The sequence below is a fragment of the Chiloscyllium punctatum genome, chromosome 5 (genome assembly GCF_047496795.1).
Source record: "Chiloscyllium punctatum isolate Juve2018m chromosome 5, sChiPun1.3, whole genome shotgun sequence".
NCBI lineage: Eukaryota > Metazoa > Chordata > Chondrichthyes > Orectolobiformes > Hemiscylliidae > Chiloscyllium > Chiloscyllium punctatum.
Window position 1 is genome coordinate 59424289 of NC_092743.1, and position 27529 is coordinate 59451817.

The 27529-nt window shown below is 40.7% G+C and overlaps 1 protein-coding gene across 7 annotated transcripts in view; it reads right to left on the bottom strand.

Moving 5' to 3' along the window:
• greb1l (GREB1 like retinoic acid receptor coactivator) overlaps positions 1-27529 on the bottom strand; it is a 348236-nt gene that overhangs the window by 213982 nt on the left and 106725 nt on the right. Inside the window, exon 1 of one of the 7 annotated variants that reach the window (XM_072570401.1) lies at positions 22443-22537. The exons of the other annotated variants lie outside the window; for them this stretch is intronic. The gene's annotated coding sequence lies outside the window, so the exon portion shown is untranslated. Of the gene's footprint in view, positions 1-22442; positions 22538-27529 lie in introns of those variants that run through there. 7 annotated transcript variants of the gene reach the window in all.

Here is a 27529-nt window from a genome sequence, read left to right on the forward strand (position 1 = left end):
TTCTATACATGTTTTATCTTCCATCCTCTCATCAATAGACAATATTTTATTAGATACCATAATTACTTCTTCTACCTACTTTTGGTATTCATGCACTCATGCAATTCAGCTCTTCAATTTCCTGATTTCCTCTTCACAACTTACTTTCCTATCTACCTTTATGTCATCAGCAAATTTATAAATCATACCTTCAGTCTCTTCATGCAGGTCATTTATATAAATTTTGAAGGTTCAGCACCAATCCATTACATTTTTCAACCTTGATTTGGTGATACTGGTGTTGGACTGGGGTGCACAAAGTTAAAAGTGACACAACACCAGGTTATAGACCAACAGGTTTAATTGGAAGCACTATTTTCAGAGCGCTGCTCCTTCATCAGGTGGTTGTGGATTATAAGGTTTCAACCTTATGATGAATATTTATGCCCACTCTATTTCTCGTTCGCCAGCCAACCTTCTATCCATGTCAATACATTACCCCAACAACGGAATAAAAGGAAAAGAGCATTGTCAGGAAAGGACAAAAAAAAAGCAATATAACATTAAGGAGGAATATTGGCTCAGAAAACCATGAGGAGGAACCTGTACAGTTGGAGATAATAATCGAGGGGTAGGAACATTGTTGGAATTGTTTATAGGCTTCCAAACATAGTAAAAGATGTAATGGAAAGCACTAAAACAAGAAATCAGTGATACACGCAATAAGGATATAACTGTAATGATGGACGACTTTAATTTGCACATAGTTTGGACAAACCAAACTCATACTGGTGTTATAGAGGAGGATTTCCTGGAGCATACACATAATGGTTTTGTTTAGATCAATACTTGGAGGAACTAGTCAGAGAACAGGTTAATCTCGGATGGATACTTTGTAATTGAAAAGATTAATTAACAATCTTGTTGTGGAGTCCCTTGGAGATGAACGACCATAATATGATACAATTCTTCACTAAAATAGACAGTGCAATCCAAAACAAGGGTTCTGAATCAAAATAAAGGAACCTAAGAAGGTATGAAGTGTGAAATGGCAATGATGGAACTTTATTAAAGGGGTTAATGAGAGATAATCAAGGGTTCATACATAAAAGAATATCTGCATGATTTACAACAATTATTTATTTCTGTCTGCTATAAAAACTGTGGCTTACAAAGTAAATTAAGGATAGCATTAGATGAAAAGAGGAAATGTAAAAGGCAGCAAGCCTGAGGATTGGTAGCAATTTAGAATTTAGCAAAAAAGGGGAAAAAGTTTGATCAAGAGGTGGAAAAGAGAGTAAAATTGCAAGTTACATAGAAATGTACTGTAAAAAAAAACTTATATAAATATAATAAGAGAAAATTGCAGGTTCTTTCAAGATGATTTAGACAAGTTGAATGACTGGGCAAACACGTGACAGAGGCAGTGCAACATGATTAAATATGAAGTCCTACAGAAGAGTTTTACTTAAATTATATATTGGAAAGTGTGGATGTATGAGGGGTCTGGATATGCTTGTACATCAGTCAATGAAAGCTATCAGGTAGGTACAACAAGCAATTAGGAAGGCAAATGGTATACTGGCCTTCATTGCAAAATGGTTTGAGTTGGGAAGTAGGGATGTCTTACTGTAGCTATACAAGGCCTTGGTGTGACCACACCTGCAGTATTTTATGCAGTTTTGGTCTCCCTACCTCAAAAAGGATATACTTTGCACAGACAATTGCAGTGGAAGTCCACTAGGCTGATACTGGGAATGGCAGGATTGTCTTAATGAGGAGAGATTGGCTCAACTGAGCCTGTATTCACTAAAACTTAGGAGGAGGAGAGAGGACCTGATTGAAATATATAAAATTCTAACAGGGCTGGACAGACTAGATTTGGGAAGGATGTTTCCATGATTCAAGAATCAAGAAGGATACAGGGTAGACCATTTAGAACTGAGATAAGGAAAAATGTCCTCACTCAGAGTAGCAAACCTGTCAAATTCTCCACCACAGAGGTTGTGGAGGCCAAAAAAACTGAAGACAGTATATATTTAAGACAGAGATATATATTTTTGGATTGTAAAAGCTTTAAGGATTATGACAAGAAAATGGGTATGTCATAGAGGATCAGCCATGATCACAATGAATGGTGGAGCATGCCTAAAGGGTGAATGGCTTACGCCTGCTCCTAGTTTCTAACTTTGTAACTACCTCACTAGCCACTTCTTTGAAGACGAAGGGATGAAATCCATCAGGACATGGGTCTTGTTAGATCAAAACTTCAAAAACCTGTTCAAGATTACTCTCCATCAGACTGTATGCTGTAGGAGCAGAAATAGAGTATTCAGCCCAGAGGGTAAAAACAAGGACTGCAGATGCTGGAAACCAGAGTCTTGATTAGAGTGGTGCTGGAAAAGCACAGCAGATCAGGCAGCATCGAGGAGCAGGAAAATCAACGTTTCGGGCAAAAGCCCTTCATTAGGAATAGAGGAAGGGTGCCTGCAGGGTGGAGAGATAAATGAGAGAAGGTGGGGGTGGGGAGAAAGTAGCATAGAGTACAATAGGTGAATGCGGGTGGGGATGGAGGTGATAGGTCAGAGAGGAGGATGGGGGAAGGTAGCAAAGAGTACAATGGGTGAATGGGGGTGGGGATGAAGGTGATAGGTCAGAGAGGAGGGTGGAGTGGATAGGTGGAAAGGAAGATAGACAGGTAGGACAATTCATGAGGGTGGTGCAGAGCTGGAAGGTTGGAGCTAGGGTGAGGTGTGGGAAGGGGAAATGAGGAAACTGGTGAAATCCACATTGATGTCATGGGGTTGAAGTATTCCGAGGCAGAAGATGAGGCGTTCTTCCTTCAGGCTTCGGGTGGCGAGGGAGCAGCGGTGGAGGAGGCCCAGGACCTGTATGCCCTCGGCAGAGTGGGAGGGGGAGTTGACATGTTGGGCCACAGGGCGGTGGGGTTGATTGGTGCAGGAGTCCCGGAGATGTTCCCTAAAGCGCTCTGCTAAGAGGCGTCCAGTCTCCGGAATGTTGAGGAGACCGCATCGGGAGCAACGGATACAAAAAATGATATTGGTGGATGTGTAGGTAAAACTTTGATGGATGTGGAAGGCTCCTTTGGGGCCTTGGATGGAGGTGAGGGAGGAGGTGTGGGCGCAGGTTTTGCAATTCCTGCGGTGGCAGGGGAGGGTGCCAGGAAGGGAGGGTGGGTTGTTGGGGGGTGTGGACCTGACCAGGTAGTCACGGAGGAAACAGTCTTTGCAGAAAGCGGATGTGGGTGGGGAAGGAGATATATCCCTGGTGGTGGGGTCCGTTTGGAGGTGGCGGAAATGTCGTCAGATGATGTGTTTTATGCGAAGATTGGTAGGGTGGAAGGTGAGCACAGGGGGGTTCTGTCCTTGTTACAGTTGGAGGAGTGGAGTCCGAGGGCGGAGGGGCGGGATGTGGACGAGATGCGTTGGAGGGTATCTTTAACGTCGTGGAAAGGGAAATTGCGGTCTCTAAAGGAGGCCATCTGGTGTGTTCTGTGGTGGAACCGATCCTCCTGGGGCTAATGGTAAGATTCTTGGTAGTGTAGATGAGCAGAGAGATCTCAGTGTCCAGGTACACAGATCCTTGAAAGTTGTCACCCAGGTTGACAGGGTTGTTAAGAAGGCATATAGTGTTTTAGCTTTTATTAATAGAGGGATTGAGTTCCGGAACCATGAGGTTATGCTACAGCTGTACAAAACTCTGGTGCGGCCGCACTTGGAATATTGTGTCGAGTTCTGGTCACCACATTATAAGAACGATGTGGAAGCTTTGGAATGGGTGCAGAGGAGATTTACTAGGATGTTGCCTAGTATGGAGGGAAGGTCTTACGAGGAAAGGTTGAGGGACTTGAGGCTGTTTTCGTTGGAGAGAAGAAGGTTGAGAGGTACTGAATAGAGACATATAAGATAATCAGAGGGTTGGATAGGGTGGATAGGGAGAGGCTTTTTCCAAGTATGGTGACGGTGAGCACGAGGGGGCATAGCTTTAAATTGAGGGGTGATAGATATAGGTCAGATGTCAGAGGTAGTTTCTTTACTCAGAGAGTAGTAAGGGTATGGAATGCTTTGCCTGTAACAGTAGTAGATTCGCCAACTTTAAGTGCATTTAAGTCGTCATTGGACAAGCATGTGGACGTACATGGAATAGTGTAGGTTAGATGGGCTTCAGATTGGTATGACTGGCTGGTGCAATATTGAGGGCCGAAGGGCCTGTATTGCGCTGTAATGTTCTATGTTCTATGTTCTATACGGTGGAGGCAGAGGAATTGGGAATATGGGATGGCATTTTTGCAGGAGGTAGGGTGAGAAGCAGTGTAATGCAGGTAGCTGTGGAAGTCGGTGGGTTTTTAAAAAATGTCGGTGTCAAGTCAGTCGTCACCAATGGAGATGGAGAGGTCCAGGAAGGGGAGGAGGTGTCAGAGATGGTCCAGGTAAATTTAAGGTCAGGGTGGAATGTGTTGGTGAAGTTGATGAATTGCTTAACCTCCTCGCGGGAGCACGAGGTGATGCCAATGCAGTCATCAATGTAGTGGAGGAACAGGTGGGGAGTGGTGCCAGTGTAACTACAGAAGATGGACTGTTCTACGTAGCCGACAAAGAGACAGGCATAGCTGGGGCCCATACGGATGCCCATGGCTACCCCTTTGGTCTGGAGGAAGTGGGAGGATTCGAAGGAGAACTTGTTAAGAAGTGGGAGGATTCGAAGGAGAACTTGTTAAGGGTGAGGACCAGTTCAGCCAAATGAATGAGAGTATCGGTGGAAGGGTACTCTTGGGCTCGTCAGGAGAGGAAGAAAGGGAGGGCTTGGAGGCCCTGGTGTACAGGGATTAGATATCCATGGTGAAGATGAAGCATTGGGGGCCCAGGAAACGGAAGTCTTGGAGGAGGTGGAGGGCGTGGTTGGTGTCTCAAACGTATATGGGGAGTTCCTGGACTAGGGGGGATAGGACAGTGTCAAGGTAGGTAGAGATGAGTTCGGTGGGGCAGGAGCTGGCTGAGACAATGGGTCAGCCAGGGTTTTGGATCTTAGGAAGGAGGTAGAATCAGGCGGTGCGGGGTTCCCGGACTATGAGGTTGGAGGTGATGAGGTTCTGTATGGTCTGAGAGATGACAGTTTGGTGATGGGGGGGTGGGGTCATGGTCGAGGGGACGGTAGGAGGGGGTGTCTTCGAGTTGGCTTCTGGCTTCAGCCCAGAGTCTACTCTGTCATTCAACAGAATCATGGCAAATTTGATCATCATCAACTCCCCTTTCCTGCTTTTTCCCTATAACTCTTAATTCCCAGACTTGATGTACATCTGCTTCTGCCCTTTTATTTCCTGAAAGACAGAGAGACAGTGACACACTGACAGCACTTTTCCTTCTGACACGACATGCAATGTTTGTAGTATTTGCTGATGTACATGACGGCAGCCCAGTGTATGCTTCAGCAAGGGGCCCAATTTGTACAGGACTAGCACTTCTTAAATTTAGCCTGCATACTTTACGAGACAGTGCACTGTGGCTGCAGAACCAGAAAGACTGGCTGAGTTTAAGTGTCTGAATTGGAAGAAGAAGTGACATAACAGGATACAGAGCATGTTCCCAAGAGTTTCCTATGCTACATAAAGAATTTGATGCAGGAGAGAAAGAGAAATGTCCTCTTGGGAGCCAGGAGTGCCTCAAGCCAAATTCTGTGAATGGAATGGAGGCAGGTAGTCACCATAATTAACGCAGCAACATAAACCTGAGGATCTGGAGGGAAGGAAGTTTAATGACCTAACATGACTGATCAAATTCAATAAACTTATCTTCAAATGCCATCAAAATGAACTGACAGCCTACAGCTCTAAATAAATGTCCTTACCATAACAGATAAGAATGTTTGCCTTGATTACAATGGCCAGGCTAGGCTTTTTGGTCTGTGGTACATCTAAAAGGATCAAAGATTATGGCTTGTTCATCTACTCCTCCTTCTAACATTCTACTCCCACCTCACACTACAATTTTCTCTGATTTACAACCAGACAGAGGAAGAATGGACCTCTTAGTTCCTTGTTCCCTATCCACAACCCTATCTTTGAGCCTTTCTCCTTTCAAGTACCCAAAACCTGCAACGAATAATGAAGGAACAGCAAGAGATGAAAGATCAGCAGCGATGAAAAATAATGCCATCACTAGATTTCACACTACCTGCATCGCATTTAATACTGATACCATGCATACTTTAAAGGTATGTTAGACGCATGACAAACAGGTAAGTTAGCAGTCAGGAATGGCTTGCTACCGGAATAGGAGATAAAGTTAGCATAGATCAGGTTGCACATGAGTACTGCAGCAAAGGACTCAAATATTTCAATGGGATGGCCTACAAAATGAGTAATGGAATCCGCAACAATGCTTGTGCATGATATGCTTGCAAGAAAGCATCTAGTGTTAAAAAAACATGAAGAGTGCAGTATTAACTCAACAGGATTGTGAACAGAGTTGAGAACCTTTTTTCTCCCCCACAGTGCAAGTTGTGGCTAGCTGTAAGAGGCCACTTACAGACTAGATGATGTAGTGGGTGATGGCCAATGTCTCAGTTTGCAATGCAACACAAGCAGAAGCCACCCTCCCTCTGGGTGTTGCAGGGAAGCTCTTGTATGAACTCAAGCAACTTGTTGACATCAATTCAGACTGCTGTGATCCTAGCTGTGGATACCACAGCATTCTGTCCTATGATGCACTGTTAGGGCATCATCCTTGGGGATGGCAATCACCCTGTGAATCATGAGCTCACTGCTTTCTCTTAGGATGACAGCAATCGTCCTTCTCTAAGAGTCCTCTTGCTATCATCTGGCAGCTACCCAGCACAGAGTGCAGCCAATGTTGCAAAGGTAGTATTGTCCAATATGAGGTCTTTAAACCCCTGAGCTGTTCAGGGGAGTCCTAAAAGGCGATCTACAATCTTCCACACTGAAATTCAGCAGCCTTCCATTCTTCATATTGCAGCACAGCAGTAACATTCCACAAGGGCATCATGACTGACAAAGACAATTGAAAACAGGCAGAAAGGAAACGCACAAAGATGATTACTTGATCTTTTTGAAGTTGATTGATAAAGTTGGTTTTGGATGCTGGTTGGGTGGTGGCTTTTATTTCAGCATTGCGGTCGAGAAAGCACTATGATCGCCAGTTAATGAGGGAAAGTGATGCACGAGACTGTTGGCAAATGGAGAATTAGGGTTACCTACACTGATATCATGTAGACAATTTGGTCAATAAGCTGAAGTGTTGGTTGCTTCTTGCCTTCTCTTATTCTTCACTGCCTCCTTCTCTCCTTTATTTTCTCTGTTCAGTTGCTCACAGTACAAACAGCGGCAAGGGCTGTCACCTAATAAAACCAAGGCTGTGCACCATTCAGGAGTTCTCAGTGAACCTTGAAGCTTCTTCTACCAAATACTGAAAGGCTGTTCCACACTAGTAAAAATGCATTGTTTCAACAGCCAATGGCCTACATTATACATTTTGTATGGCAATATGGTTTTTATTATGTATGTCATGCTCACATGTGTAAGCTTTGCCAGGTAATCAGTATATAATCCTCATGCAATAGTCAACCTCTCTATCTGATGGTAATCAGAGTAACAATATTTGATTGCAACCAAGATACTGGGCATTGACCTGCATAATGTACTGAGCATGGTCACTCATCAACTTAATCAATATCAAAACAAACTCCCATGCATGAAAGCCTATTCTAAACACAAAAACATTTCAAGTGCTTCATCCATTATAGACAGAACAACTATTATTCAGAAGCCCATGAGTTCAATGATCTCATTAACAACCTATGTAAGTTGTTAATCCACTGTGACCTTATAGCTCTCTCTCCACCACCTGCCTGCCAATACAATGTCCTCTCTGGGATTAATGTAGTTTTTGGAAAGCAGCCAAGCATTCATAACAATATAGTGATAATACTTGTGGAAATGTCAATACATTGCTGTTGTACTTTTCAAATCTCAGATACACAAACTTTTTTTTTAAGGGGCTGGAGATTCAAACGACATCAGCAAAAAATGGATTCAGTGAAATATGGGAACAAGAATTCCACAACCCACCATTTAATGGTTCACGAAATCTCCACACTCCATAAAAGTCTTGGCCAAAGAATCTACAAACAGATGTAATTGTGTGGTTAATTGATTACAACAATTCAGTTGTAACCCATTGTGCCCTTAGAGCCCTCTCTCTATCTCTCACCACCCCACACCCCACCCACCTAATCCAATGTCCACTCTGAGACTAATGTAGCTTGTGGAAAGCCGCCAAGCATTCATAACAAAATATGTTTGGCCCAGTAAATTAAAAACAACACCTTATATTTAACAGAAAGAAATATCCTAAGACACTTCATAGGACATTATAAAGTATGACACCTGAAGATACTAGATTAGATGACCAAAAACTTGATCACAGAAGTAAGTTTTCAGGAGTGCCTTAAAGACAGAGTTATACTGGTTGGATACAATCTGTACCTTGTTTATTCTGAACAGATAAAGGAAAATGCTGTTTGATATAACTTGACAGTCCTGAGGATGATGGCCTACATATCCAGCATCATTCTAACACTAAACTTATACACCACATTACTCATTTCTATATTCAGCAGAATGTCTAGTTTGATCAATATTAGAAACTCCATATTTTAATACACAGGGCACTTTTTTTTTGCAGAGAAAAAGAATACGTACACACTGCACTGGTTTGAACGCAACAAAAAATTAGTGACAGCCATTCTCAAGTTTATTGGTCAAGGCACTGCCCTGAGAAATCAACCACCAGCCTGCTTTAAAACTTAGTTCATTGCCAAGCTTTGTTTGTCAGTCATGTAACTGGTGCATTCTCCACTACAACAGTTCTACCAGTCAAGAGGCAACTTCCCAACCAATTTGCACTTGTTTTGCACTCTCAAATCCTGCTAGAGCCCCCACTTGTTACAATCTCAGTAGTGATCAAAAGTACTCTTAGTTGTTTTAGAATTTGAAACCCAGGTATATTGCAAAATAATCAAGAATAAGATATAAACAGTTTTGCTCCACAAAAATTAAAAAAACATGGACTGTAATAATTGCATTATACTTTAAAGTCAAAATAAAATACAAGGATTAAAATGGCTTATGGTCAAAATTAAAAGGAAAAATAAGTTCAATTTTAATATGCAATAAGTGAAAGGTATTTAGGATAGGCAGGAACACAGATTAATCACAACAGCCATGATGGTATTGAAAGGCAGAGCAGAGTTCAAGGGCTAAGTGGCCTGTTCCTAATTTATGTATTCATATTTTCATAAAACTCCACTTGACTTCCACATCCATTAGATTTGTATGCCTAAAGTCTCAAATCAGAACTTTGTATCAATACCTTGAAGATAAACTACCTGGTCTGGGTAAACAAATTGTATATAGGCCGAGGTTGCTTGGACCTTCTAATTACAGTACTCCCAACAAGATTTTCCCCTCAAATCTCTTCCAACCATCTTACAATTGCAAAACCTCGCATTTAATTGAGGTGTCTCTAGGGTCGGAAACATAACCACATCAAGGGAGAATGCATCTGGTTTTGGTAATCTTTAACGATGGAGCTTTATATCTAGATCTCTCTCTCTCTCTCTGTCCTTCCTTAGCTTAGCTATACCAGAAATTTAAGAGTTAGCAAAGATCTTTAATTATAGAAGAGCTCTAATGTTTTAAGGCAGCACTTAGAATTTCAATAGTATTTTGCTGCTGGGGTGTTTCCTTCATCCCTGCTTGAAGTAAACTTATAAACTAAACCATTTCAACAGGAAATCATCCTTCAGACACTAAAGTGAACTTTACAGTTACCTTCTTATTGACCCTATTAGCCGAGTGATAGTCTTCCAAACAACATGATGATCACATGATTATTGCTGCACCCTAGCTATTTTTGTTAAAACCAGAACTCAAGATTCTATACGTAAAATATAAATGTTAATAAAAAATAAAATATTCTATATGTAAATTAAAATATAAAATACTCTATATGTAAAATCTCCCAATAAGACACGGGCCATCACAACGTGAAAACTAATACATTCTCTTCAGATGATGTCACTAAGGAGCAGTTTCTAAAGGGGCTAAGGACTGATCCTACCAGAGGTGATGATCCCTCAAAATGAAGATATTGCTGCTTATTGTTAAGAATTGGAGTGTGGAATCTGTTAACATGCATAATCTGATACTCTCCAACTACTATACAGTTCTGGCTGACTCAGAAAGTCTCCCGCTTTCACCACTTGCAATAAGGGTACTTGAAGGACTTAAAGGGTGTTGAAGTTTAATTAGCTTGTCTGACCTATGTTCTGATACATCCTTCATAAGCACCAAGTCTTAGATAGATCTTGAAGCCAGAGTTTCTGGCCCAGAATTAGGAAAGTTAGTCAACACATCACAAGATTTCCTATACCATAACAAGAGGAAAGAACCAGGAAGAAAAGACATTGCAAATAATTAGATTGATAAAAATGAAACCGACCCAGACAGTCCCATCCAGTTGGATAGCAACAGAGATGTACTAAAGGTAGTCTTGTCAAATTGTGTCAAAGGTAGTCACTAGTGACCATTGGGTGGAGTGTTATGAGACGCAAGATGACTGGCCAGTCTGCTACACAGAAATAAACCTGCCCAAATGCAGAAAACTGGCTCTAAGACTGAAGCAGTGCTTAGTTGGAACTGAAGTGGCTCGATTGTGCTCCTGATGGGCGGTACTTATGCCAACCTTCTCACCACTGGTAAAATGCCATCACCACAGGGAGATGCTGGGAACCCCACCCCCACCCGACTCATTCTTGGAACAATCTATCAGGCATTCCCACCTTTTTGTCCATCATACAGACTTGGTGAAATTCCATCGATGCATTGTGAAATCTTGGGAATTCTTCACCCCAGTACATGCTGAATGTTTCATAACTGAATATATTCAAGGCTGAAATAGCCAATTTTTGGTTTCAGTGAATTAAAGGAAATGGGCAGTGGGCTTTAACATACAGTTGAGGTAAAAGATCACCACACTCCCTTGAAAGGCAGAGCTGGCACAAGGTACTGTATGACAGACTCCTGCTCCTATTTGTTATGTTCTTAGTGATAGCAACTTAACATTTTTTTCATAAGAAATAGTATCACTTGCTGTTCTTTAGTGTGATGCAACCAGAAAATCAGGATATAGGTTCATATTTTTGTTAGTTTAAACATTTCATTTAGTTTACCAGGTTTCTAAGAGAAATAAACAGATCAGTTTTATTGCATATGGAGCACAAGGGTGGTGTTTCATCTACAATTAAAACAGGAAAGTACACAGAGTATCCAGGCATAAGAACTATATCCCCAAGTTGATCAGTGTCTCAGCTAAAATATCAAGTACAAATGTGTGAATGATGATATGCAAGCCACTTTGTATTAAGTGAATCAATCCAGTCACAACAGTTCATGTGGCACATCTAACATCTGTCTTTGACATTTCTTCCAGCACCCATCCCCCCAATCAAGAATGGCAACTTCAGATTTCAAATACACAGTTATTCTCAATACCTTTATTATTGTTTGTCAACTTGTGCAAAAAGGATATAAAAGGTCATAAGTACAAATTTATCAGCACTTAAAGTTTCACTGACTTTCACCTCCTAATTTTAATTTGCTCTTTGTTCACACTTATTGCACACACTACCATCTTGTCTTTTATATTTCCACCATTTGCTTGAAGGAACAGCTCACTTGGGAGTCATTTATCTTGTAATACACACACTGAAGTGACATATGCTCTGAGAGGAGACCACACTGCTAAGCCAACAAAAGCCAACATCAGCTCAAGGAAATACAAAGCACTTCAACTTCAAGAGAAAGCACAAAGACCAAAATATTCATTCATACTGTAGACGACACATCTCAAAGATGTTACCTAATAATGAAAACACAGTAAAAATCAAACTATTAAAACTCCCATATAGACAAACACAGGTGAAGAACGTTGAAAAAAAGTGAAAACATGAGGAAACTAAATGGTCATAAAGCGAATTAAAATTAAATTGGAGCCTCAGACAAAAGACAGTTTTCTTCCAAAATTGGGAGAAAAATATAGGGTACAGCAACCTCAAAGTGTAATGGTATAAATTAATTATTTGAATAAAAGTCTTTCAACTTCTAAAATATTTTCACAAATGTCAAGTAAAAATAAAATGTTATATGAATCTCCACTTTCACCTAATTTAATAAATACTGAAACAAATTATTTGAATCCAGCTCACATTGACTATTTCGGTTGAGGTCTACGCATCAAAATTGCCTCCAACTGGGTGACTACCCATTGTGGGGGTGGAAAGAAGCATGCAGTTACAGGATGGAAATAATAACAGCAACTCAAATGGCCAAGCATTGTCACATGTAATTGTGCAACAGCCAGCAAGTACTTTCAGAAAAGAAAAATCTAAAATCGACTGCAGAACAGTTTCTGATGGCTTATGTTGAAACAGATTTAGCAAAATATTAAAAAAGACACTATTTCCCAAACCTTTCCCCCATGTGAATCTCCACCACCTTGGAAGACTGAAATGTGTCAGGACACCAAATCGCAGGTTCAATGCATGAGCAGGTGTTGGTACTATATAACACATGGGTTAGCTCTTATCTGCCAGCTCAGTCAAAATTCTCACCCACACACATTGCCATATATGTTAACTTCTGGATACTCATTCTGGCTATTGAGGGAGTGCAGCATAGGTTCACGAGGTCAATACCTGGAATGGCTGGACGACCTTACGCTGAAAGACTGGAGCGACTGGGCTTGTATACACTTGAGTTTAGAAGACTGACAGGGGATCTGATTGAGACATATAAGATTATTAAAGGATTGGTCACTCTGGAGGCACAAAACATGTTTCCTCTGATGGGTGAGTGCTGAACCAGAGGACACAGCTTAAAAATATGGGGTAAACCATTTAGGACAGAGATGAGGAGAAACTTCTTCACCCAGAGAGTGGTAGCTGTGTGGAATGCTCTGCCCCAGAGGGCAGTGCAGGCTTAGTCTCTGGATTTGTTTAAGAAAGAGTTGGATAGAGGTCTCAAGGATAGTGGAATCAAGGGTTATGGAGATAAGGCAGGAACAGGATACTGATTAAGGATGATCAGCCATGATCATATTGAATGGTGGTGCTGGCTCGAAGGGCAGAATGGCCTACTCCTGCACCTATTGTCTACTGTCTATTGTCTATTGTCATTCACTTATTTAGTCACAGTATCTCACACACATTCACTCAGTCTCTGACAACCATACCCATGCACCCATATCCATATTTACTCACACTCAGTCACTCTCTCATATACTCTAGTTTACTGTCACACTCACAGGGAAAGGATCCATTGCAGCCAGTCTCCATTTTGTAATAGAACTCAGGCATTGCAGAAGGAGGAAATCGTTTCCTGCTCGCCGACATTAGCAGACACCAGCAGGGTCAGAGGCAGCTGCACACAAGGCATAGCATAAAGCTGGCTCCTGCACTCTCACAGAAATGTCCGGGATATGAGGCAAGCAATACAAAGTATGAACATCACGGATTCTGATACATTCGAATGGGCCAACGAGTGCTGTTGTTCAGAATAACAGCAATCATTTCCCAAATTGCCTGTCAATCAGAATGGTGTATATCAAATTGGCTGCTCTGTGTACAGACCTTCGCGATTGACAGGCCATAAGAGAGGAGTAGAAGTAGGCCATTCATCACAACGACAGAGTACGCAACCAACGATTCTGATGTTTACGTCTTCTACAACAGTTCTCCAGGGCCCACCTGCACTTTATGGCTGCTTGTGAAGATTTGGGAGTCGGGTCTCAAAAGTTTCACCAGTTGACCCCAATTGGGAGTTGGTGTTTCTTGCATTAGATAAACTATTAGACAGGTTTAACATAATCTTTATGAATGCAACTTCTATTCAGCAAAATGCAAGTATAATCCGACAGAGCATGTCATAAGATTTAGGAAATAAAATAATTAATTCCACCTTTAACTGAAAATAATTTGAACTAAGTATTTGACCCTCTCCTGTATAGCCGAATAAAATGGAGTAAGGTGCTTTTCTTTTCACTGAATTGTATAACTGTGAATGCAAAAAAATGGCCATGATCAATACATCCGATAAACTTTACTAAAACCAGCTAATAAATTCACTTAAAATATAATTTAAGCAGTATTAGGTACAAGTTTCATAAAATAACTCTGTCTCAACACTTATTATCAAATTGATTCTGTCAGATTTAATTTCCATTCCCATTCATTTCTTAAGTTATCCTCAAATATAAGAAACATTTGAATTTGAAAATATTTGTTAAATTGTTGCATTATTCATAATTAACCTGATTATGGTTGGGCAAAGATTCAATTTCTGTCCATTGAGAGAACTAAGTTAGCAAAACCACCATGGGACCAGCCTTATGCCTGAAAGCTGCAATGGAGCACTCGTTTGATGACTGATTAAATATAATGAGTATTCCACTGGAGCTTGCTCCATTGCAAGTAAAAGGTAGCTGCCGTTTCTTCAATATTGGGCAAGTCAACAGGTCTGACCTCAGACAGAACTCATCAATCCCAAAGGACAATCAACATGGACGATCAATGGGCAGCCTATTCCTGTGGAGACATGAAAGACGTACATTATTTACTTCTTTGTGGGATGTAGGCATTGCTGGCAAATTCAACATCTGTTGCCCATCCCTAGCTGTCCCGGATTTGATAGGCTAGCAAGGCCATTTCAGAGGACTGGCAAGAGTTAACCATTTATTATGGCCTTGGAGTCAGATGTAGACCAGACCAGGTAAAGATGGCAGATTTTCTTCCCTAAAAGAACATTAGTGAACTAGGTGGATTATTACAACAAATTGATGATGATTGTTTCATGGTCACCATTATTGATTCTGGCTTTCAATTCTAGATTGTGTTAATTGAATTTAAATTCCATCACATTTCATTGTGGGACTTGAACCAATGTCCCTACAGTACTTGTACTATGCTGCTATCTCCCTGCAAATAACCGAAATCAAAATTTTCGTGAAAATCTCCAAATACATGCTCTTTAACATTTTTATTTTAAAAATGCTCATTATAAAGTATGATTGAGTAGAGCATGTACTACAAAACTAAAGCCAGGTACATACAGTGATGACCAACATTCTCAAAGTAAATAAAATGCCCAAGATCCTGATTCTTGACACTAGTCTTATCAATAACATTGGTATTATTTCCCACATGACATATAAAACAGTTTAACTAGTCAAATCATACAGCTGACGAACTCTGGATGAATGTAGGAATCCCAGCAAGCCAATCATCCCATTAAGCCCACCTCACCATGCTAAATCATGACTGATCATCATCTCAATGCCACTTTCCCACACTTTTGCCATGGAGCCTTTCATGTCAATATTCTCTAGTAACTTACTTTCCATCCAGAACCTATTCGACAATTGAGCTTTGACAGCTCTTGCAAATTCCAAAGATTTACCATCCTCTCAGTGAAGAAATTCCTTCTCATCTTAAACATGGCTTTATCCTGAGATTATGCTACCTGTTCATAGTATCACCAGCCAGGGGAAACACACTATCTATATCCACTTTGACATGTCCTGTAAGAATGTGTTAAATTTCAAGGGGATCACCTGTCATTCTTTGAAATTCTATAGAATACAGATTCAGTTTTCTCAACTTCTCTTCATAAAATATGCCCACCATCACAGGAATTAATCTGGTGGACCTCCACAGAACTTCTATGGCGAGTGCATCTTTCCTTAGATAAGAAGACCAAAGTTGTACACAAAGCTGTAAACATTTGCAGCTTTACTTCTGCACTCAAACCACCTGCCTAATTGCTTGTTGTAGTTGCAAGCTAGCTTTTAATGACTCATGCACAAATTTCTGCTTTTTTATCTATTAACCAAATCTCAATCCATGCTGGTATATTCCTCCTACCCTCCCAAAATCCACAAATTTTAATTTTGCTTCCCAACCTATGTGGGACCTTATCAAACTTTTTCTGAAAATCTAAATCCACCACATCCACTGGTTTTCCTGAGTCTATACTACAAGTAAAATCCTCAAAAAACTCGAATAAATTTGTCAAACATGATTTCTCTTTTATAAATCTATGTTACCTCAACCCAATTTTATCATTATTCTCAAACTGTGCAACAATCACATTCTTTATTATAGAGTCTATTACTACTCTCTGCTACTAATGACAAAACTGTAGTTCTTCACTCTCCCCCTTCCTCCTTTCTGAACTGGTGGGGTTACATTTGCCATCTTCTGGTCAGCAGGGACATTGTTGTTGAATTACAAAACTACAACTACCAATGCATCCTCTATCTCCACTGCTATTTCTTTCAACACTCTGGGATGAAGTTCATCTGGTCTAGCAAATTTTTCAACCTTCAATCCAGTTTATTTTTCCATGTACTGCCTCATTACTTTTTTTTAGCTTTTTGTGTTACACAATGCCTGTATGCTTGATATTTCAGGAGATTTTCTGTGAATAAAGATATAAAGCAATTGTTTAATTTCTCCACTATATCGCCATTCTCTATATAAATTTGCTTGTTCCCACTTGTAATGAGGTTATATTTATCCATGCTACATATTTTCCTTTACGTACCAATAGGAGCTTCACAGTCTTCCTTTAAGTTCATTGCTAGCTTGGATTCAAATTCTCTTTTCTCTTTTGCCTAATAGCTGCTTGGTGCTGCTTTGCTTGATCTTATTTGCTCCCAGTCCTCAACTTACCACTACTTGTGGCACTCTTAAAAGGCACTTTGTGATCTAATGCAAATTTTAAGTTAAATTAACCATAATTGATTTGCCTTTCCCTTTGATTTTTTGTGCCTGAAAGGAATGTACATCTGTTGCAGACCTCATAGTATGTCTTTAAATACTAGCCAGTACTCACCTAATGTCAAATCTTTGAGTGTATTATCCAGTGCAAACAGTCAGTTTGACCCTCATACCAGTTCTGAGGACGGATCACTCAACCCAAAACATTAACTCTGATTTCTCTCCACAAATACTGCCAGACCTGCTAAGCTTTTCCAGAAACTTCAATTTTTGACTCTCACACCTTAGTTTCCTTTGCTTGGATTTAAGATTCTAGTCTTAGGCGAGGGGCAGGCGAGTGGTGTTGGATGGGGGGGCAGGAGAAGGGAGGTGTTGGACAGGGTTGGGGGGGGGGGCGGGAGAGAGGAGGTGTTGGACGGGGATGGGTGAGGGGCAGGGTTGAGGGTGGGGTCTAGCGCACTGTGTGCTGCTGCAGTCTCCTGAACAGGGAGCAAACTTTAAAAACTCCGAGCCCCAGAGGAAAGGCATTTAAATCTGAGTGAAATCGTGCCTGCCCACCTCATTCGAATAATCAAGGTTCTTCTGTATTGTGTTTAGCTTTGGTGACTTTGATATAGGAAGGATGTTAGTAAACTGGAAAAGAATGCAAAGTAATTTACAAGGATGTAAATTCTGAGTTAAAGGGAGAGGTTGGACAAACTAGGACTTTTTTCTTTAGAGCATAGGAGACTGAGGGGGGATCTAACAGAAGTGTATAAGATCATGAGAGGCATGAATAGGATGAATGCACTCAGTCTTTTTCCCATGATTGGTGAATCGTGGACTAGAGGGCATCAGTTTAAGGTTAGAGGGGAAAGAACATAAGGGAACCTGAGTTTCTGGTAATGATAACCCCAAAAATATTGATAGTTAGCGATTCACTGATAGTAAAATCATTGAATGTCAAATGTTTATATTATCTCTTATTAGGGATGCTCATTGCCTGGCATTTGTGTGGCAAAAGTGTTGCTTGCCACTTGTCATCCCAAGCTTGGATATTGTTCATATCTTGTTGCAGTTAAACATGGGCTCCTTCACTATCTGAGGAATTATGAAAGGTGTTGAATATTTTGTAATCACTGGTGAACATCCCCACTTCTGACCTTAAGATGGAGAGAAAGTGACTGATGAAGAAGTTGAAGGTGATTGGGCCTAGAACACTACTCTGAGAAACTCCTGCCGAATTGTCCTAGAGCTGTGATGACTGATCTCCATAAACCCCAATCATCTCCCTATGTGCAAGGTATGACTTCAACTTGCAGAGAGTTTGCCCCCTGAAACACATTAATTCCAGTGCTGCTAGGGATTCTTGATGCCTCACTTTGTCAAATGCAACCTTGATGTCAAGAGCTGCCTCACCTCACCTCTGGAATACAGCTTTTTTTCCACATTTGAACCACGGCTGTAATAAAGTCAGAAGCGGAGTTGTTCTGGTGGAATCCAAACTGACTACCAGTTAGCAGGCTGTGCTGCTTGATAACATCGTTGATGACACCTTCCATCACTTCACTGATGATTGAACGTAGATTGATGGAGCAGTAATTGGCTGTGTTGGATTTGTCCTCTTTATTTTTAAACAGTCAAACTGGGCAATTTTCCACATGATTGGGTAGATGCCAGTGTTGTTACTATACTGGAACAGCTTGGTTAGGGGAGTGGCAAATTCTGCAGCCCAAGTCTTCAATACTGTTGCTGGACTGTTGTCAGGGCCTGTTGCCTTGGCAGCATATACTTCAGCATTATCTTTTGCACTGAAATGTTTGGCTCTTCCATCATTGAGGATGGGGTTATTTGTGGAGCCTTCTCCTCCAGTGAGTTGTTAAATTGTCCATCCCATTCACAAATAAAGTGGCAAGACTGCAGAGCTTAGATCTGATCAATTGGTTACACTTAGCTCTGTTTAACACTTGCTATTTATGCTGTTTAGCATGCAGCAGTTTGACATCTCATTTTTAGGTGTTCCTGGTGCTGCTCCTGACATGCCCTCCTGGACTTTCCACTGAACCAGGGTTGAACCTCTGGCCTGATGGTAATGATGGTGGGGGATATGCTGGCCATGGGGCTGCATATTGTGTTCGAGTACAATTCTGCTGCTGTGGTTTGGTCCATCTCATCACAGCATCTCATTAATGCCCAGTCTTGAGTTGTTAGCTCCATTTGAAATCTGTCTCATTTAGCACAGTGATAGTGCCACACAACACAATGAAGGGTATTCTCAATGAGAACGCAGGACTTCAATACCACAAGGACTGCGTGGTTGTCACTGTTACTGTCATAGATAAATGCATCTGCAGCTGGCAGACTAGTAAGGATGAGACCAAGTAAGTTTTTCTCTCTTGTTGGTTCCCTCACTACCTGTCACAGATCTAGTCTAGCAGCTACATCATCTAGGACTCGACCAGCTCAATCAGTAGTGCCACTGCTAAGCCATTCTTGGTGGTGGACATCTGGAGGAGTACTGATTCGTCAGCAGAGGGAAGACGGTAAATGGCAAACATCAGGAAATTTCCTTGCCCATGTTTTATATGAAGCCAGGAGATTTCATGGGGTCCGGAGTCAATGTTGAGGACTGCCAGGGCAACTCCCTCCTGACTGTATATCACTACTGGTGGCACAGGACACTTCCAGGGATGGTTGGAGATGTCTGGGACATTTTCTGTAAAATATGATTCCATGAGCATGACCAAGTCAAACTGCTGCTTGTCTTGTCTGTGAGACATCTCTCCCAATTTTGGCACTCGCCCACCCCTATGTTAGTAAGAAGGACTCTGCAGGTTCAACAAAGCTGCTTCTGCCATTGTCTTTTCCAGTGTCTCAGTCAATGCCAATAGTTTCACTTCTTTGCTAAACTTCATTGCAATCGATAGTTGACAGTAGTTGAGAGTCAGCCACATTGCTGTCGACTAAATATAACTTATACCATCTACAGAGTACCCTGATCGATACATTTTCAGTCCAAAGTGGATAACCTCACACTTGCTTAAAATTGAACTCCATTTATCAGTTTTGCACATTCACCTAGTCTTATCAATATCCCTTTGTAATTTTATGCATCATCTACACAGCATCATAGTCAGCGTAGCAAAGCAACGATGTATTGCTCCACAACATATGATGACGTCTGGAACAATATAGTCAATGCCGCAAGATTTGTGTTTAAAATGATCAGTTCAGACTTCTGGATACCAAAAGAATTAAAATAAAGTGGACTCTTTGAAATTAGTTAAAGCACCAGGGCTGGATGTAGCATATCACAAGCCAGTAAGAAGATAGTGAAGAAATAGAAGAGGTTCTGGCCATCATGTCACAAATACGTCTGACTCCAGAAATAATGCCAGACAATCGACAATAAATCTATCTAAAAGGAGAAATGGATAAGCCAGGTCAGACAGCCTGACCTGATTCATAAGCAAATTACTATACTGTAGTAACAGGAGTTGTATTTTCCACAAGTACTGTTGTCAAGCTAAAACATATTGAGGTGTCTGAATTTCAATGCCAGTATTGTACCAGACACACTACTTAGGCAATATGTCACAATGACTTTAGATCATATGAAACAGTATGTTAGCTTCAGCTGCTCACAAAAGGAAGAGTACTGACCATGCCCAAAAGGCTCATGCTTTCAAAATTCAGAACACAGCATTTATTTGCAGATTTGATTCAGTCATTGGATGGCACTTAGTCATAGAGATGTACGGCATGGGAACAGACCCTTCGGTCCAACTCATCCATGCTGACCAGATATCCTAACCTCATCTAGTTCCATTTGCCAGCACTTGGCCCATACCTCTCCAAACTCTTCCTATTCATATACCCATCCAGATGCCTTTTAAATGTGGTAATTGTATCAGCCTCCACCACTTCCTCTGGCAGCTCATTCCATACACTTACCACCCTCTCCGTGAAAAAGTTGACCCGTAGGTCTCTTTTATATCTTTCCTCTCTCAAACTAAACCTACACCGTCTATTTCTGGACTACCTCAACCCAGGGAAAAGACCTTGTTTATTTACCCTATCCACATCCCTCATGATTTTATAAACCTCTTTAAGGTCACCCCTCAGCCTCCCACGCTCCAGGGGAAACAACCTCAGCCTATTCAGCTTCTCCCTATAGCTCAAATCCTCCAACAGTGGCACGATCCTTGCAAATCATTTCCAAACCCTTTCAAATTTCGTAACATCTTCCAGATAGGAAGGAAACTAGAATTGCATGCAATATTTCAAAAGTGGTCTAACCAATGTCCTGTACAGCTGCACCATGGCCTCCCAACTCCTTAACTTTTGATGCTCTGACCTAAAGGAAAGCATACCAAGCACCTTCTTCACTATCCGATTTTCCTGCGACTCTACGTTCAAGGTACTATGAAACTGCACTCCAAGGTCCCTTTGTTCAGCAACACTCCCCAGGACCTTACCTTTAAGTGTTTAAGTCCTGCTCCGAATTGCTTTTCCAAAATGCAACACCTCGCATTTATCTAAATTAAACGCCATTTACCACTCCTCAGCCTATTGGCCCATCTGATCAAATACTGAGGTAATCTTTTTCTCTGTCCTTTATACCTCCAATTTTGATGTCATCTGCTAAGTTCCTAACTATACTTCTACTATGTTCACATCCAAATCATTTATATAAATGATGAAAAGCAGCGGACCCAGAACTGATCCTTGCGGCACTTGCTGAACAATCTTGAATTTGCTGAGTATATTAACAACCATTTTGAAATTAGTAGTCAAGCTCACAATGTAGTTCCTTTAGCTTGCTAGATGGCGCATATATTAGGAAGTAGGGAACTAGCTTCTGTAGGGCAAAGAAACATCTCCAGGCATTCAGACATTTTTTTAAAATTTTATGCAAGAGTGGGAGAACAATACTTCTGTGGTGTATTCTTCATGGCAAAGCCTTGAACACTCAAGTTGCTGATCAATCAACACTTTTTTCTCATGCAGTATAAACTGTTGCAGCCATTGAAATTTGGTATTCTTGCATCCTGTCATGATGAATATCTGACAAAATGCTGCAACCGCATATCCCTACTTTCAGCCACATAAAGCTTTCATTATTTATTTGCTAATAAGTGCCAACACAAATGTTCAACCCAACTGAAGTAAACTGAAGATTTCAAACAAAGCCTGTACATTTTTTGCATAGGCAGTTGTCAATGACAACTCAGTGTGTATACATTAAGGGGACAGTGCACAGGAGTTACATCACAGGAATTGCACTGATACAGAAAATAATTTGAATAGGAAAACATTTTGAAGTGCAATTACCTATCAGATAATTAGTACTGTTTCAAATTGAAATTCATCGTGGAGGTTGTTTTGTTGGTAGGCAGTACAGAGGAAACAAAACCAGAGGCCGGAATTCACAATTGCTGGAATAGTTCATACTTCAGAGAGCTGGCTACTAACATACAGCATTGCAGGGACAAAGCTGTTGAAGTTACTCGGTTTAACTGAACTGCTTCAAACACAATGGATTCAGTGCGCACACACAGAGAACACTCCCCCACAGCTAGTCCTTAGTGAAATAAAAACAAAAGACATACCCTCAGCTCAATCACATTCACTCATTAAAATAAAGAAGTTCTTCAAGATGTGTGTCTGAAAGGTTTTATCCTTCAAAGTCTATTTGCACTTCAAAAGTTCGTCCCACCCTTCCTCCCCCAACTTTCCAAAAAAAACTCAATGTGAACCTTGGGATTGGTACATTTAAATGATGAGGAGGAGATAAGTGGTGATTTATGTGCTGCTTTATTTCCTTTCTTCTTCTGGATGGATCGCCAAGTTTGTAAGTAATATTTCATCAAACTGTTCACTCTACAGATCTAAGGCTCCGGAAATGCTTGGACCTTGAACAACTTCTGTTTTTAATCTATGCTCACATGTCAACCTTCAAGTCGATGGATGACTGAATGACCATGTGACTTGTAGCTCTGCGACCTACACCCAAAGACTAAACAAGAGCTTGTGTTTTAAGTGTTTCTGCATGCCCCATGGTCAAAAACAATCAAATGTCAAAAACATTTAGTATAACAGCTTCGGTTAATTTACATTTCCCTTTCTTTTCTCTATTTAAGCTTTAGATCAAACTTCAAGGCTTCAAGAATGACTGAAACAGAAATGATGCCTTTTGTTGCTTCGACTGAAACTCTAAATGAACCTATGAAATCTTGGCTTTTTTTCAGCATGTGTTTTATGTAACATGCTATAAAATTTAGTTTGAGGCCATGCAAGAACCACAAAACTACAACCATGTGCCAAAAGCACAGTTTTAACTGTAGCACTGAAATTAAATTGTACAGCAGCTACATATATTCATTTTAATTGTTTAATAGATTTGTAAATTGGTCTGTCCGTTGGTTTTGTCTTGGCTTGCAGTATGAACTCATTAAAACATTAGCACACTTGTGGCTTTAAGTACACAGAATAGACCAAGTTTATTAACTCCCACACATACGGATTAGAAATAAGTCAATATTAGATGTTTTGAAAAAACATTTTAGAATTTAAAACATACAATGAGGAAAAAAGAAATACAATGAAAACAAAAAGATAATCCTGCCTGGTTAATAGTAACCAGGTAGGTTACAGTCCAATTCACTTCAAGGATCCACAGCTACAGGCTGTGTACATCATATTACTGTGTACATCATATTACTGTGTACATCATATTACTGAGGATTTCAGATCACCCAATGTAAAAGGAGAAAAAAACTTGCTCTGTGAAACCCAACAAAGACAGCATTCCAATTCCAATTGAATGCCATTGCTAGAGCCAGTAATTAAGACACTGATCTTGATGGGTTAGGATTGTCCAAAAGAAATGATGAAACAAAGAATAAAAGGGTTGATGTACACTTTGTTACAAGAATGTAACATTTCTCATTTTAATAAAGCATTGAGATATATCGTCAGTAAAGAATTCTAATCTAAAATATTTGTAAATTACCGCAGATACTAGAGATGTGAAATAAAAACAAATTACGGTTGAAACTCAGTTGGTCTGGCAGCATCTGTGAAAACGATAACTTTGTATGTTCAATATGACTTCTTCAGAATTGCATTTCCAAGAAGGAATCCTGTTCTGTGCTGCCTTGCAGTATTCAAGACAAATCATTTAGTATGTTCAAGGTTATCAATGAATCACATAATCCTAAATAACCCAGGGGTATTACTACGAATCTGCTAATGCACACTATTTTAACTATATTACAAAATGGAAAATACAGACTCAAGTCTCAGGGTTCATCTTCCTGGTGTCATGATGGTTGGCTTGGGTATCAAGGGAAAAGTATCAGGATGGTTCCACAGCTAAGGAACATTTTCAGTGATGAATAGAAGTAGGATCCCCTCCACAACTATGAGCAGCCAATTGAGATTGTTATGCTGCCACTTACGGATGTTTTTTCTGGCTGGGAACTATTTTGCTCCACTAAAACATCCTCACAATGTAAGATAGTAAATGAACAAAATTACTTCAGTTCTTACATAAGGTTATTCCCACCTCACTGCTGATCACCCAACCTTCCGAAATCATCCTTATATTACGCTGAATTGTTAATGGCTCTCTCTCAAACAAGGAGCTACCGACCCGTTAGCATGGAGCAAAATATTAGAATCTACTTTCTGGATTAGTGGTGCTGGAAGAGCACAGCAGTTCAGGAAGCATCCAAGTAACTTCGAAATCGACATTTCGGGCAAAAGCCCTTCCTGATGAAGGGCTTTTGCCCGAAACGTCGATTTCGAAGCTACTTGGATACTGCCTGAACTGCTGTGCTCTACCAGCACCACTAATCCAGAATCTGGTTTCCAGCATCTGCAATCATTGTTTTTACCCTATTAGAATCTACTGCATAGAAAGTGCTAACAGAACATTTAGAAAATAATTGTCTCAATGAGCAGAGTCAACATGGATTTATGAAAGAGAAATCATGTTTGAGCAACCAGTTAACAAGTTTTCTGAGCATGTCTCTAGCACTGTAGATAAGGGGAAATTGGTGAACGTAGTTTACTGGATTTTCAGAATGCTTTGATAACATCCCACATAGAAGATTAGCAAATAAACTTAGTGCACATGTGGCAAGGTTAATACACTTATGCACTGCAAATTGGTTAATAGAAAGAAAACCCTAGGAATAAATCAGTCATTTACAATTTGGCAGGCTGAGATGAGTGGGGTACTGCAAATGCCAGTGCTTGGGCCCCAGTTATTCAAAATATATATCAATGAGTTGGATGTGTAGGATCAAATGTAAAATTTGCAAGTTTGCAGATGATACAAAATTAAGTGGCAAAGAAGTGCACAAGGCTTCAAGAGGATTTGGAGAGGCTAAGTGAATGGGCAAGGGCATGGCTGATGAATATAATGTGGATAAATGTGAGGTTCTTCAATTTGATAGGAAGGATGAAGGCTGAAAGAAGAGCTTTTCTTAAACTTAGTCTGATTTGGAAGTGTTGATTTTGAAAGGGACTTGAGTATCCATGTTCGTAAGTCATTAAAAGTTAACATTATAAACAGCAAGCAATTAGGAAAATGAAGGGCGTATTGAGTTTTATACTAAGAGTATTTGGTTACAGGCGCATAGATGTCTTGCTTCAATTGTATCTGGAGTATAGAGTACAGATTCAGCAACCTTTCCTAAATCCTTGCCATGCGTAAGTTCACCAAACAAATTAGTGGGGTGGCGAGACTGTCCAATAAACAGTGTTTGAGGAGACTAGGCCTATATTCTCCAGAGTTTAGAAGAATGGGACGTGATCCCCTTGAACCTTACAACATTCTTAAAAGGCTAGACAGGGTAAATGCAGACATGATAGTTCACCTGTCTGGGGTGTAATTCAAGAGGAACAGCAGAAATTCATCCAAAGGAAGAGAAATCATACTTTGGAGAGCACAAGGTATGTTAATGACTGACAAGGTAAGTTCGGGAAAACATAAAAGCAAAAGAAAAAGTGTACAATGTGGTGACAATTAGCAGGAAGAGTGAGGATTGGGAAGCCTTTAAAAACTAGCAGAGGATAAATAAAAATGCAACAGAGGGATCTTGAGGAAGGGCAAGCTAGCTAGGAATAGAAAAGATAGTACGAGCTTTTTTAGACATATTAAAGATAAGAGGGAAGCAAGGGTAGACAATTGGACTGCTGGAAAATGAGGCTGGAGAAGTAGTAATGGGGAACAAAGAAGTGGCGGAGGAAGTGAATAGATAATTTTGCATCAGTTTTCGCAATGGATGACACTACAGGATACCCAAACTTAAAGAGAGTCAGAGGCAGACATGAGTATAATGACCATTACCAAGAAGAACAAAGAAGAAGAAGAACAAAGAAAATTTACAGCTCAGGAACAGGCCCTTCAGCCCTCCAAGCCTGAGCCGATCCAAATGCACTGTCTAAATCTGTCGGTCAATTCCTAAGCATCTGTATCCCCACCTACTCATGCATTTGTCCAGATGCATCTTAAATGAATCTACCGTGTGTGCCTTTACCACCTCTGCTGGCAACACGTTCCAAACGCCCACCACCCTCTGTGTGAAGTACTTACCTTAAACTTTCCACCTTGCACCTTGAAAGCGTGACCTCTCGTTATTGAATCCTTCACCCCGGGAAAAAGCTTGTCTCTATCCACCTGTCTATACCCTTCATGGTTTTGTAAACCTCAATTAGGTACTCCCTCAATCTCCTTTTTTCTAATGAAAATAAACCTAACCTACTCAACCTTTCTTCATAGCTAGCACCTTCCATACCAGGCAACATCCTAGTAAACCTTCTCTGCACCCTCTCTAAAGGGTCCACATCCTTTGGTAATGTGGCGACCAGAACTGTACACAGTGATGGAGAAGCTGAAAGCGGATAAATTACCCGAACCACTAGGACTACAGCTCAGAGTTCTGAAAGAGATAGCTCAGGAGAGGCATTAGTGGTCATTCAGGAATGACTGGAGTCACTGGTGGGTCCCAGAGGACAGCAAATGCCCAAGGTAACACCCTTGTTTAAGAACAGAGGGAGGCCGAGGACAGGAAGCTATAGGCCAGTTAGTCTGACTTTGGTAGCTGGTGAGATTTTAGAGTCCAGCATTAAGGATGAGATTGTGGAGTACTTAGAAGTGCATGGTAAAATAGGGCTGAGTCAGCACAGCTTCATCGAAGGGAGGTCATGCCTGAAAATCCTGTTAGAATTCTTTCAGGAGGTAACAAGCAATTTAGACAATGAAACACCAGTGGACATGATCTATCTGAATCTCCAGAAAAACGTTGGCATGGCACTGCACAGGAGGTTGCTAAGTTAAAGAGGTGTTAGGGGCAAGGTACTGGCATGAATAGACAATTGGCTGACTTGCAGAAGGAGAGAGATAAAGGGATCTTTTTCAGGATGGCAGCCAGTAACTAGTTCTACAGGGTCAGCTTTAGAACCACAACTATTCACATTATATATTACAATCTGAACAAAATAACTGAAGTTTGCAGATTACACAAAAAAGGTGAAGAGACAGGTAGTGTTAAAGAAGCAGGGAGGTTGTAGAAGGACTAGAAAAAACTACAAAAATGGGCAAAGCAGTGGCAGATGGAATATAGTGTGGGAAAGTGTGAAGTGGGAAAATGTACTTTGTAGGAAAAATTGAGGTGTATGGGGAAAA